This window comes from Schistocerca nitens, chromosome 4 (assembly GCF_023898315.1).
Source record: "Schistocerca nitens isolate TAMUIC-IGC-003100 chromosome 4, iqSchNite1.1, whole genome shotgun sequence".
Lineage (NCBI taxonomy): Eukaryota > Metazoa > Arthropoda > Insecta > Orthoptera > Acrididae > Schistocerca > Schistocerca nitens.
In genome coordinates, this window is record NC_064617.1 from 555,581,235 (window position 1) to 555,595,772 (window position 14,538).

The 14,538-nt window shown below is 43.2% G+C and overlaps 1 protein-coding gene across 2 annotated transcripts in view; it reads left to right on the forward strand.

Annotated features, from left to right (window-relative positions):
* The window catches only part of LOC126253205 (uncharacterized), a 599,715-nt gene that overhangs the window by 161,931 nt on the left and 423,246 nt on the right, over window positions 1–14,538 (forward strand). The gene's annotated exons all lie outside the window — the stretch shown is intronic.

Sequence of the window (14,538 nt, forward strand, 5' to 3'; positions counted from 1 at the left end):
CACAACGATTCCATACACCAACTGCTTCACGTGCCCCTAGAGGAAGATACCGACACTTGAGATCAGGTGACATTCGTGGCCCGGCTACAGGGCCACCCCGGCCGATCCGTCGACTCCCGAAGGTGGCTCAGATGATTTCTCGCAGCAATTCCGTCGTGCTGGATGTAAAACTAACATTCAGGCGTACATCCTCCAGCAGATCTGGCAACACATGTTTCACAAAGATGCGATATTTCTATCTGTTAAAGAGAAATGGAAGAATGTATGCTCCAGTCAGCCATTTCTCAGAATCTCGTCTTTGGGAGTTCGCAGTGTTCGATTCCGACCTGTATAATGCACACTTGCATGGAATGTGGCTGTTTCACATACAAGGCGATACAGACGTCTGAATGTTTCGTGTTGTGGTATCCGTCCAGTCTATGCCAGATACATGCCAGCCATTGCAGCATACGTTCAGCTCCAAGTCTAGCGTTGTTGACATAAGGCGGTAATGATTACGACTGTATCGTTGTGTTGAAAAAGAAGTCATCTTTGATTTCATAAACCCGTGATGCTTGCGACTGAATGAGTTTCCAAGCAGACCTCAGAACCAACCGTTCGTAGACAGAGCTGATTTGAATGTTAGTACAGACTGCTGGTCAGTGACACCGATACAACGGCTCACGTCAGCACTACTAACAAATTGTTCTCCAACAATACAAGCTGGCTACAAAGACCACATGTTTCTTATCGACATATATTTTTCTAGACGTTCTCTGCCTCCTGAATTAATTTGGACGAATAGTTCTGGAAGTTCCTGTTTACAGGGCGAACATTAATAAAACCGACAAACTGTAGGGACGGATTCCTGAATGGAAATGTGGGAGAAAAGGTCCTACCAACATGTGTCCGGAAATTCGTCGTTACCATGATAGATGGCGCTGACGAATGACAGATCCTCTGACCACGTGTCGCGTGTTCCTTGTGTGTTATAGGCTGTGTGAGTAGCGCATCGTAACGTGAGCATCAACGGAAAGAATTTGGCCGAAGGTTTTTTTTAACGGAATGTGGAAAGGAGTGCAGCAGTCCATGATGCGACGTGTGAACGCCTGCATTGCATCCCATGGAGGCCACTTTGAACATCTGCTGTGACATGGATGCGATGCAGCTCTGCACTGTGTTCCGCGGCGATTTGTTGTCGTGGTACGCTCACCGTTCATTTCCAGACACATCTTCGTAACACCTCTTCTCCTCCATGTCCAGTCTGGTATACGTCCCTGCAGTCTGCCGGTTTTATTAATGTTCTCCCTATATACAGGATACTCGAAAATTCCCGTTACAAACTTCTAAGACTTGTGGAGGGGACTGTATATAATATTTTGAACATAAAGACGTAAGCGGAAGCGTACCGCTTCTGTGCTACGATCATTTGCAAACATGTTGGCAACGCGACCACTTTTACAAGTAAAATATGAGGCGTGAGCGAATACATCGCTTGTTTTACAATTACAGTCGTTAATAACCAAAGAAACAAGAAGGAAACTATCATTTTTCACAAACACTGTTGTTTACAGTTAAATAGTATGTTTTGGAGGTGGTATGGATGTAGATATTTTTCGATGTATTGGGTTTCGGGCAGTGCCCATTCAGCCATCTCAGTAGTTCGTAATGTCAGTTATGACAGTGTGAAGGTAAAGACAGCCCAACACCCAGTCCCAGAGACGAGAAAGTCTCCGACCTCACTGGGAATCACACCCTGACCCCTTCGCTCATCACTCCGCCTCGCTGACAGCGCAGCTGCCGAGGTGGACGATGTATGCACAAGACAGCAGGCGGTGCTGGGAGCAACATCCACTGCACGTGCAATCGTTCCTGTACTCACTGACTGCTCTCTTCACCGTCACGTAGTACGGTCTCTTACAGTTATGCTGCGCGGCATCTGCTTGGAGTATCACACTCAGGCTTGCTGATGGAGAAGGTACTCCTTCCTGGAAGCCGCTGCATAACTCTGGCGAAAAGAGAATGCGATGGACTCGGACGTTGTGGATGACGTCCTTGATAAAGACAACGAGCGGCTCTTCCATTATTTTGAACTTTGCCATTCAGAAGAATGATGTCAGGGAGGTCGGACAGAAGTCAAATGTATCAACCGATCCGAGGTAAGCACTCCCTCCATGACTTGTATCGACAGCAATTGAGAAATTTATACCAAATAAATTAGCAAACGACGGAGCTGATTACCCATGGTAAACAAAACAGATCATAACACTACTGCAGGAACAACGAAAACAGCATGCCAAATTTAAAGTAACGCAAATCCCCAAGATTTGCGATCGTTCACAGAATCTCGAAATTTATTGCGGACTTCAATGTGAGATGCTCTAATAGTTTCCACAACGAAAATTTTATTTGGAAGCCTTATAGAAAATCCATAAAGATTCTGGTCGCATATAAAGTATGCTAGAGGCAAGACACAATCAATGCCCTCTCTGCGAGATAGCAATGGAAGTACTATCGATGAAGGTGCTGCCAAAGCACAGTTACTAAACACAGCCTTCTGAAATTGCTTCACCAAAGACGACGAAGTAAATGTTGCAAAATTCTAAGCAAGAACAGCTACCAGCATGAGCAACTTGGTAGGTATCCTCCGGGTAGTGAAGCAACTTAAATCGCTGAGTAAAAGCAAGTCATATACAATTCCTCTCTTGGCGAAAGGCCCGTACCAAAAGACTGGAAAGTTGCACAAGTCACACCAATATTCAAGGACGGTAATACGAGTATTCCACTAAATTACAGGGCCGTATCATTAACGTCTTTATGCAAAGGGATTTTGTAACATATATTGTGTTGGAACATTAGAAATTACCTCGGAGAGAACGGTCTATTGACACACAGTCAGCACGAATTTAGAAAATATCGTTCATGTGAAACACAGCTACAGTAGCTCTTTATTCACACAAAGTGTTGAATGCTATCGACGAAGGATTTCTAATGGATTCCGTATTTCTAGACTTCCAGAAGAATTTTGACACAGTACCTCACAGGCGGCTTGTAACCAAGTTGCGTTATTATGGAAGATCGTCTCAGTTCAGCGACTGGAATCGTGATTTCCTGTCAGAGAAGTCACAGTTCGAAGTAACTGAAGGAAAGTTATCGAGTAAAACAGAAGAGATTTCTGGCGTTCCCCAAGGCAGTGTTATAGGCCTTCTGTTGCTCCTTATCTATATAAACTATATAAGAGACAATCTGAGTAGCCAGCTTGGGTTGTTTGCAGATGATGTTTTCGTTTATTTTCTAGTAAAGGTATCAAAATATCAATAAAAATTGCAACACGATTTAGAAAAGGTATCAGTATTGTGCAAAAATTGGCAGTTGACCCTAAGCAATGGGAAGTGTCACCCGCGTGAGTGCTAAAAGGAATCCGTTAAACATCGTGTACACGATAAATCGGTCAAATCTAAAGGCCCTAAATTCAACTAGACACCTAGAAACTGAAATCACAAACAAATTAGATTGGGAAGAAAATGTAGAAAACGTTGTGGGCAAGACGAACCAAGGACTGCGTTTTACTGGCAGAACACTTAGGAAAAACATATGTTCTAAAGAAACTACCTACACTACGGATGTCCGTCCTCTTTTGGAGTACTCCATCGCGGTGTGGGATACTTACCAGATAGTATAAAGGAGTACACCGAGAAAGTTGAAAGAAGGTTAGCACGTTTTGTATTGTCGAGAAATAGTGGAGAGAGTGTCACGCACATGATACAGAATTTGGGGTGGACATCATTATAACAAAGGCGTATCTATATGAAGATTGTATCTGTTCTTTCGGACATGTCCGAACCGGTGACCATCCGGCTCTCTAGAATGAAATTATAATTAAATCGAGAACAGCTGCCGACAGGCGTTGATACACATCAACGGGGACAGTTCAAAATGTGTGCCCCGGCCGGGACTCGAACATGGGATCTCCTGCCTACATGGCAGACGGTCTATCCATCTGAGCTACCGAGGTCTCAGAGGACAATACGACTGCAAGAATTTATCCCTTGCACGCTCGCCGTGAGACCCACATTCCCAACTTAATGTCCACACACTACATTTGTAGTGCCTTGCCCGTTACACTCATTACTCGCGGCAGAGAATCGAGTCCCGTAAGAGTTCGCGCAATGCGTGTGCATCCGCACGGAAGAAGGTCAATGGCTGGTTAGTCTTAACTATATGAAGATAGTGTATGTTCTTTAGGACATGTCCGCAACTTGCAGGGTCTCACTCTGTATCATGGGCCCAGAAAAAGATAAGTTTTTTTGTCCACATTCGTACGAACCGTTCCCACAATATCTCGTTTTTATTTTCATTTGCCGGTTCCCTTTCATCCATTAATCCTGCATCTTATCCATGTGTATCAAAAAATTAGTGTTTTACCTTAATTGAAACGTAACATTACTTCGCGCACACAGAATTTGTCTTTCCCGTTCTCCTCGATTACCTTAATAAAGTACACATACTTTTTCTTCAACATCACGTTATTACTTACAGTGCTACTAGTCAACTGCAACTGCCAGAAAATGATGCACGTAGTGCATCTCTTCGGATGCCTGATCTTGCCTCGTAAAACACTGTTTAAGGGAACAACACCCTCCTCTTTCACTGCGCAAATTGCAGCATAGTGCCCGTAGTTGTACAACAATATTCCAGCGTGCTTCCGCGCTCTTCAGTAATAATGGAGACCGAGAAACTCTGACAAACAGAGAGCTCACTAAGGCCCCTTTCACAATGGAGACCGTGCATCCAGCTAGAGCGGTTCGCGTTACATTGGACCATATGCTTCCTTTCACACAAGAGAGTTAGAGCTTGGACTTCGGCTCACTGAGCCGCATTATAGCTTGTCAAGCGAATCGCCTGCAATTCGCTTCACACACAGCCTTCTGGGAGCTTCCACACCGCATGCAACGAGCCGCTCGTCACCGTCCGCGCGCAGTTTCGGCGCAAATTGTTGGCTCAGCGACTCTATTGTTTCTGTCTGTTGACCAGTGCACACCACTAGTAAAGGCATGCGCGAGTATCTAAAACCATAAAGAAAACAGTGAGTGTGTTCGACGAAGAGACTTTCATTGCGGAAGTGCAACGTTGGTCAGTGCTGTGGGACTGTTCCGCACCTGATTATTCGAACAAAGTGTAAAAAGCCGAAGCTTGGAATGAGATCTGTAGAATGTATAACAAGGATTTTGACACCTTGCCGCCACTAGAGAAGAAAATTATAGGAAAGTAAGTGTAAATATTTTTATTAATCTGTAATTAGGTATTTTCTGTACGAACATAGGAAATTGGTATACTGTATCGCAGTTTGTTTTGTTAGAAGCGACAACACATCCTCAATGTTTACGTAACGCTTATATTCGAGAATACTGCCATTCCCGTTCTCCAGTACTGTTGGCGAAGTAGTCTGCAAAATTATTGCGAATACGTTTCTCTGCAATCGATCTGTAGTTAGTAACTGAGCCACATTCTGTAGCTTTAAAACCATCTGACTGCAAACTATCTTCAAATTTTATTCCATCTCTGGTGCGGACAAAATTGTGAAGCACAAAGCAACATTTTATAAAGTCTTCGGCAAACTAGAGCGGGACAGTCAATGATTGGTGAAAAATTCGCCACGTATTCGACATTATTCCTAATGTATATTCAATAAGGCGTCTTGCTCTAGACAGAGCGTAGGTTTTCAAAGACAGAATCTTCCAGCAAAAGGACGCATAACGTTCATGGACAACCCGAATGCTTCATCTGCAACAAACACAAATGGCATATCTGGCTTTGTGGTCCCTGGCAATGGGCGTGGGCTAGGTAAATCAAATATTTTATTTATAATTTTGTTTCCGAAAGTCGAGTTGCTGAAGAGAGAAGAATCAGAACTTTTTCCGTACACTCCAATGTCAACAGCAGTGAAGCAATAGTTATGATCGCAAACAGCTATAAGTACGATTGAAAAATAATGCTTGTAATTATAAAACTGAGACACTGTCTTGTGGGTGAATAATCCTCATATGCTTTCCATCTATTGCGCCAATGAAGTTCGAGAAACCCGCTACTTTGAAAAATCCGTTAGCTATGCTTTTCTCATTTCCTTGTTCGGTATAGTCATTTGTCTTATGTGATCCCATATCTTGTATTATTCCAGACAAGGTTGAAATTCCAATTCGGAAAATGTAATGAAAATGAGTATGGGATGCACAGGGTGCATCAGTACCTGTAAGAAGAATAGTTTTAGATAAATATACTAATGACAAATTCATATTTTTAGGGAATGATATGCAAAAGAAGTGGAAGAATCTCAGGTTATCATGCGTGACGGATATTAAAAGATCTCGAGAGGTTAAGTGGTTCTGTAGCAACTGACAAAACTAAATAAATGTATTCTGACCTGATATATTTACCACCTGTTATTCAACACAAAATATAAGTGAACAGAATACATGCTACTCGCGATCATCTTACCCTGTATAATTGAACGCATTCAGATTGCTTTCTTTTTTAATGCTGTCCTATACCTAATTCTTTCCAGAACATTCTCTCTTATGTGAAGAAGATGACACAATTAGAATCGGCGAAGCTGGAGAGGGCAGCAATGAATTTCGAGCTAGTGTCAATGAAGGAGAACAGATACCTTCAAAAACAAGAAGAATTAGAAAGCAAGTTCCAAAATCAGACACAGACAAATTGTGTAATGTTTTGCACCGAAGCACTGAAAGTAGAGAAGAAAACAGGACATCATCGTCTGATGAGGATAAACTTTTTTTGTGGTTTTTGGTAAAAGACTTGGCAGCTATTCCAGAGCATGGCAAGATTCAGGCAAAATGTGAAATAATGCAAGTGAGTTCTAAATATAAGCTACAGACTTTTACGACTTTGTATCAGCCAGGTTGTGCAAACTTCGCAGCACACATGCCACAACAATGTGATGTTCCCCCAGTTGCAGTTTTCATAAAATGCCTTTGAAATAAGTCGCCCAGCTCCCCCTCTAATCATTCTTAGTCGTGGTAATCAACACTTACACACAACGTTCCTTTGAGCCCACTCCATAAATCGAAAATCTATCTGAATTCTGAGCCTTTTGAAAGCTATTCTTACATCATTAATACATACAGTACTTCATTTGACGTAAAATTCTGAAAAAGTTCCATGACATTAGATTTTATTATGTCGTCTTGCTGGTGCTCGCTTTAATGATCGTACCTACCGTTGAGAGGCTTCGATCATGTCGCCATTCCTTGGGCGACGGTCGTCAATCGCCATATGACCTTAAGGATCTTAGTGGATCGCAGTCCGATCAAAATGGAGACACTAAATTGGCGTGAGGTTACGAGTCGTGTTCACGGGGCGATCCTTAAACATGAACGCCGTTCCCTTAGCCTCCCTCACAAGGTACCGGTTTTAGAAACCTGTCTTCGTTAAAGTTTATTGCGTGGCGCAGGCCTTCCCTCTTTCCGCGATAATGGCGCGCAGACTGAAACAACTGTCTGGTCGATTCCTGTGGCGCCGCGACATCTTTCGTGTCCGGTATGAAGTAGTGGCCAACCTCGAAAACTTTGAGGTTGGGTCTTTACGATATCAAAATGAAGACATACATCTTCTTTGTCCGCCGCAATGTTTTAACCTGTACGCGGGCTCCACATTCAGTTACCTCTCGTTTACTTTCCTGCCTCCGGCCGGTCTGTCTGACCGCTGCTGTTGATGTTGGACGGATTAATCCTAAATTGCGGCACATTCGTGAATACTTTCTATTTATCGATGTCCTAGGTGCTGATACACTTTCTATGACGAATATTAATACCAACATGTTACCACCCCGTTGGGGTGCACCATGTTCCCTTTCTTCTGTTGAACTTTGTTTCCCCGTCAACGTCTTTGAAAACGGTCTGGTCTCGTCTTAGTCTTCCTATATTGCTGATGGTATAAGGTCATCCACCGTCTGATACCTACTGGTGATCGTTTTTTCCGTATTGGCCTTCGTCCGACTGATCACTGTTAGAAATGTCATCAAACTGACAGCTTACTTCACAGGCTTGTTGCTTGAGGACGGGATCATTGGCTCTGGGTCCGCCGTCCATTAGCTTTCCTTACTCGAGCGCCTGAAACCGCTTTCCTAGACGACATTCTCCTGCATCCGGACATATCCATTTTTCCTCAAACGAAATCGAACACGATTGTCTGGCTCTTGGGTTACTATGTTCACTATATCGTTGAAGGCTGGAATGACCGAAATCCCCGCGTTTGTCACCATTATCTGACAACTGCGCATTGGAAATGGCAGCTGTTGCCACGATACCAAATGCTTTATGCGAATATGCTTTTTCTTGTGTTTAACCGTCAACGTGGTTAAGCTACCCTGTGATCCCTGTTTCTTCCCTGAGCTTGAGTCCCCTCCCTTGTACCTTTGTATTGTCACTTTTTCTCTTCCTCATGTATATAAAAAGTTAACAAGAATGGTGGGATAGTGGGTTAGTCTTCCTGTTCAGATTTTAATACGCTCCTGGAAAATGAAATAAGAACACCGTGAATTCATTGTCCCAGGAAGGGGAAACTTTATTGACACATTCCTGGGGTCAGATACATCACATGATCACACTGACAGAACCACAGGCACATAGAGACAGGCAACAGAGCATGCACAATGTCGGCACTAGTACAGTGTATATCCACCTTTCGCAGCAATGCAGGCTGCTATTCTCCCATGGAGACGATCTTAGAGATGCTGGATGTAGTCCTGTGGAACGGCTTGCCATGCCATTTCCACCTGGCGCCTCAGTTGGACCAGCGTTCGTGCTGGACGTGCAGACCGCGTGAGACGACGCTTCATCCAGTCCCAAACATGCTCAATGGGGGACAGATCCGGAGATCTTGCTGGCCAGGGTAGTTGACGTACACCTTCTAGAGCACGTTGGGTGGCACGGGATACATGCGGACGTGCATTGTCCTGTTGGAACAGCAAGTTCCCTTGCCGGTCTAGGAATGGTAGAACGATGGGTTCGATGACGGTTTGGATGTACCGTGCACTATTCAGTGTCCCCTCGACGATCACCAGTGGTGTACGGCCAGTGTAGGAGATCGCTCCCCACACCATGATGCCGGGTGTTGGCCCTGTGTGCCTCGGTCGTATGCAGTCCTGATTGTGGCGCTCACCTGCACGGCGCCAAACACGCATACGACCATCATTGGCACCAAGGCAGAAGCGACTCTCATCGCTGAAGACGACACGTCTCCATTCGTCCCTCCATTCACGCCTGTCGCGACACCACTGGAGGCGGGCTGCACGATGTTGGGGCGTGAGCGGAAGACGGCCTAACGGTGTGCGGGACCGTAGCCCAGCTTCATGGAGACGGTTGCGAATGGTCCTCGCCGATACCCCAGGAGCAACAGTGTCCCTAATTTGCTGGGAAGTGGCGGTGCGGTCCCCTACGGCACTGCGTAGGATCCTACGGTCTTGGCGTGCATCCGTGCGTCGCTGCGGTCCGGTCCCAGGTCGACGGGCACGTGCACCTTCCGCCGACCACTGGCGACAACATCGATGTACTGTGGAGACCTCACGCCCCACGTGTTGAGCAATTCGGCGGTACGTCCACCCGGCCTCCCGCATGCCCACTATACGCCCTCGCTCAAAGTCCGTCAACTGCACATACGGTTCACGTCCACGCTGTCGCGGCATGGTACCAGTGTTAAAGACTGCGATGGAGCTCCGTATGCCACGGCAAACTGGCTGACACTGACGGCGGCGGTGCACAAATGCTGCGCAGCTAGCGCCATTCGACGGCCAACACCGCGGTTCCTGGTGTGTCCGCTGTGCCGTGCGTGTGATCATTGCTTGTACAGCCCTCTCGCAGTGTCCGGAGCAAGTATGGTGGGTCTGACACACCGGTGTCAATGTGTTCTTTTTTCCATTTCCAGGAGTGTAATTGTTTGTACTTGAACTAATTTGTTGATTTCCTGCTGATATCAGATGATGACTTGACTATGGTTGTCTGATTTTCATGAAAATACCAAGTCAATCTGTTTATAAAAAAAGAAAAAAGTGGTCAGCGAGACGGAATGTCATGCGAAGGGGCCCGGGTTCGATTCCCGCCGGGGTCGGAGATTTTCATCTCTCAGAGACTGGATGCTGTGTTGTCCTCATCGTCATCACCTTATCCCCATCGACACGCAAATCGCCGAAGTGGCGTCGACTCAAATGCCTTGCACCAGGCGAATGATCAACTTGTTAAAATTTTGATAACATGTGCATGCTTTTACAACAAAGAAGCTGGTTTTGCACCCACCTGAGAATCACAGCCACCCACTCTTCCACTGTTATAGGCTTCCTCATGTTGGTGTCCACCAAGCGAAAGAATGGTTTCAGTACTGTACACAGTTCCTCGAATGAAGTTAATGATGTTGTTGTTGTGGTCTTCAGTCCTGAGACTAGTTTGATGCAGCTCTCCATGCTACTCTATCCTGTGCAAGCTTCTTGATCTCCCAGTAACTACTGCAACCTACATATTTCTGAATATGCTTAGTGTATTCATCTCTTGGTCTCCCTCTACGATGTTTTTATTTAAACTTTTTTGCATTCTAAAGGCTTGGTATAGGTACCATTGGGACTGGAACTTGGATTACTAGATGTTTCTTTTTGCTGTGTTCCCTTTAGCGGACTGCGTGGTTAGCGCAATGGACTGATATTCATGAGAATAATGGTTCAAATCCTCAGCCAGTCATCTACATTTACGTTCCCATGATTCCCCCAAATAGCCAAAAGAAAATGCTGGGACGATTCCTATGAAATGATGTTGGGGTCGGACCAGGAGGGTGCCGGTTCACAAAACATTTTACCTGGGTCAGGCGACGGTCCATCATGAAGGAGGCAGATTGGTGGAAAGTAGGTGGAGGAATCCATTTAAGAGAGACTGCTGTAATCTGAGCTTCTGTGCAAACAGTGGGAAGGTCATAAAACTACAAGCATTCTGATGTTAGAAGCCAGGACGATACGGACAGAGTGGTTGGTGCATGTACTTAATGGAGCCAAGACGCCGCCAATCATTTAGTGAGTCGTAAAAACACGTATTTCATGGGCGAAACTGTCTAGGGTGCTTAACAGCCTTCTTTCTGAAAATGGAAATGGTTGGCTTGGAAAGATTAGATCTCTCTATAAATGAGGGAGTCAAGTCCCATTTAGGCAGACTTTTTTGCTGAAACAGGGTCATGCTTACCATGCGAACGACGCCTCCCTAGTCTAAAATCATTCTTTTTTCCAGACAAGAGATATTTTGGGTCGCTGATTGGCTTCTCTTAGGATATTATTTTTCGTAATTTCCGACATAATGCTTCTATACACTCTCTGCCCTCCTTTACTCGATACCTCTGCAATCTTTTACTGACAGTTATTGTTATTCACACATGTTTGTGATAGTTATTTGGGGGTTTGCTAGACTGTGTGTCTTGACTTACTACCTGTTTTCTTCAGTGTAGTAGAAAATATGTTCACACGGGAATGTGTCAGTTTTAACAAGCCCAAGTTTGATGAAATTGTTAGTCAGTGGATGGAGAAAAATGTTAGTGATATAAATCAAGAAATACACGAAAAAAACGACGATTTTGTAATAGCCAGTGATCAAAATTCTGCTAGCGAACAAGATGATCATCTAGGGGAGGAACTTAATGGCAATGGGGATCTCTACTTCTCCAATACCATACTCAAAGTTTTAATGAAAATCAAATGCCTTCTGATTGGTAGTGAAGTAAAATGTAGATCGATGTACTGAATATCGACTTCACAGGCTTCCTTTTTGTCATTACAGAGAACAATGTTTATGTTCAAATTAAAACCCTGAATTTAATTTTGTGAAAATTTACTTGCTAAAGACATACTGGAAATATCGGTATCGTAATTTTCAGCTTTCTAACTTCTTTTGTAATTACTATTTAAAAAACTGCACAGAAATATGTGTTTTTGTGTAATAAAAAGTACAGAATAAGCATGCTTCAGTTAATGCAACCAAATCAACAGGAAACATTTAAACAACACTTAAATAAATATAGAAATAGATGTTATATAACATACATTTTCATATGAGCTATATCTTAAATATTGGTTTAAACATAGGGGTCCAAGAGATCACACCTAGTAGTAAAAGTTACAAAATATCACCTAATGGGGCAAGGGTTAAACCATACCAAAAAAGGCTCAACAAATTTTTTGAATAACATACAGTTCATATCTACATCTGAAGTGTTGCAAATGCAATTGTTACACAAGGAACTACCAGAGAAAAAAAATCAGGCCTGTTATATGACGTTACATTACAGACGAATTCCATCAGTTAGGACTTTAATTTGTTGACATGAAATAGTTTGTAACAATTTCTGCAGCACAAGTTGGTTAATAATTTTTGATGATGTATATCCTACAAACAATGAAACAGTTCCTTGTTTATTACCGATAGTCATCACAAAACTGGGAAATGTGTGTTGGATGAAAACAAATATTTTCCTTACAAGAGGCATAGTCGATAAAGCAAAAATTAATGAATTCAGGCACTTCACAGTATCTGCTAGTTATGGTTTGACAGATTTGATTTGGTGTAAGATATGGTCATGGCCGTTGTTTTACATATTGTGCTGTGTACCTGCCATGCTGGATAAAATTCTTAAAATTGGGTGATGCAAACTGACAATGCCTAAATCACTGAAGTATAACAATACTACTTTGCTGATAAACCTGAAATTATATTTTCGACTATTTTATGAAACATTCCTTAAAGGGATTACTAATGGTTCTGTCAACAGTTGCAGTATTTATTAGGCGACTAGATTCGAACCTCATAGGTTCATTTTGAAGCCTGGCCTACTGAGGCTGCACTGACAGTGCCTGATCATAATAATAAACAATGAATGGGAAGAGATGCTCTATAAATGTTTGCAGGATGAATGCCACAATCAACACATGCCTGTTACCAAGTCAAAATCAAACTCACTTCTGACTTGGTAACAAGTCAATATCAATCTCACTTCTGACTTGTTACCAAGTGAAAACAAAACTCATTTCTGACTTAGTAACAAGTCCAATTCAAACTCACTTTTGACTTGGTAAAAGACATGTATGGATTGCGACATACATCTTGAAAATATTTATAGACCATGTGTTCTGACTTAGTGTTTATTATTAGGATCAGGCACTGTCAGAGCAGCCTCAGTCGGCCAGGCTTGGAAATGAACCTGTGAGGTTCTAAACCTAATAAATACTGCAACTATTAACACAGCCATTAATAAACCCTTTAACGATACGTGCTTAACATGTGAAATTGATACTGACATAGATGAGTAGCCATGTAGTCCATCATCCTTGTCTGACAGGGAGCCACAAATCCTGTCTCCAGTGAAATGTAGTGAAGGACAGTCGTTGTACTAAATATAATTACGTACATGTAAGATAATCCACACATAGTAAAAGCAGTTATGAACTGATTTCGATTAAGTCCACAATAATATGACCGCACAGTGCATAAGAAAAACTACGGATATGCAAGGAAGGACAAGGGGCACTTGTTGCAAAAACTGGTTTTCTCGTCTCAAGGATGATCGATACAATTTACAGGAGGTGAATAATAGTGGCCTCCTACGTTATGCACATCAAACTGCGCGTGACATAAATTACAGTGATTTCAAAAAAAGCAGTCGGTGGTTGCCTAACTTGAAACACTGCTAAAGAATTAGAAGAGGTTAGATGACGAAATTTCAAACGAAGCGTTAACATGATGAAGCACAGCACTCTGCGGAATCGGTCCGAAAATTTGTAGATCGGATGAACTTACCCACCGTTCAGTAAGGAATTTCTTTCCCACTCCGACCAATCGGGATTTGAAGAGGAAATGCAAATGAATGGAACCATGGAAATTAGAGGCAGAAAGAGAGTTGTATCAATATCGTTTAACATCAGTGCTTTAACGCATTCGTATACAATTATTCCGCCCTCTAATCTAGACAGTTAACTGACTTGAAAGTTATTTATTGCGCTGCGATAAGTTGGAGGTGCTCTGTCCCTACGATTCATTCTCGTGTGCGTGATCTTGCAAGGACAGCAGCGAATATCTCCGTCATAGCAAGCGAGAGTGGGAAAATAGGTGTAAGAGAACTACGCATATTGTAAGAGCTCTGCTTTTGGCCAACAGCTGGTCAATATAAGTTGCTTTTGCTTGTTTCCTGGTTTACGAGTAAGAATAATACAGCAGAACTTTATTTCTACAAATAAGCCTACAGGAACATGAACAACAAACTGTTTCTCAGTGAACGGAAGTTGAAAATCGTTTTTATGTATTAGAAGAAATGTCACTTATATACTACAGATCCGTGTAGATGCGAGAAATCATGCAGTCTATCTTAATTGGTAGAACTGCCGTAGACAAAGTCGGAATCTGTTGCACTGTCGCCTTGGTTGTGATGTGCTGTACTGGGCGACACGTAATAGTATAGGCTGGGTTGGCTCTCGTCAAGAGCTGCAGGCGGTGGTCCGGTAAAGGCCTCCCAGTGTATGAA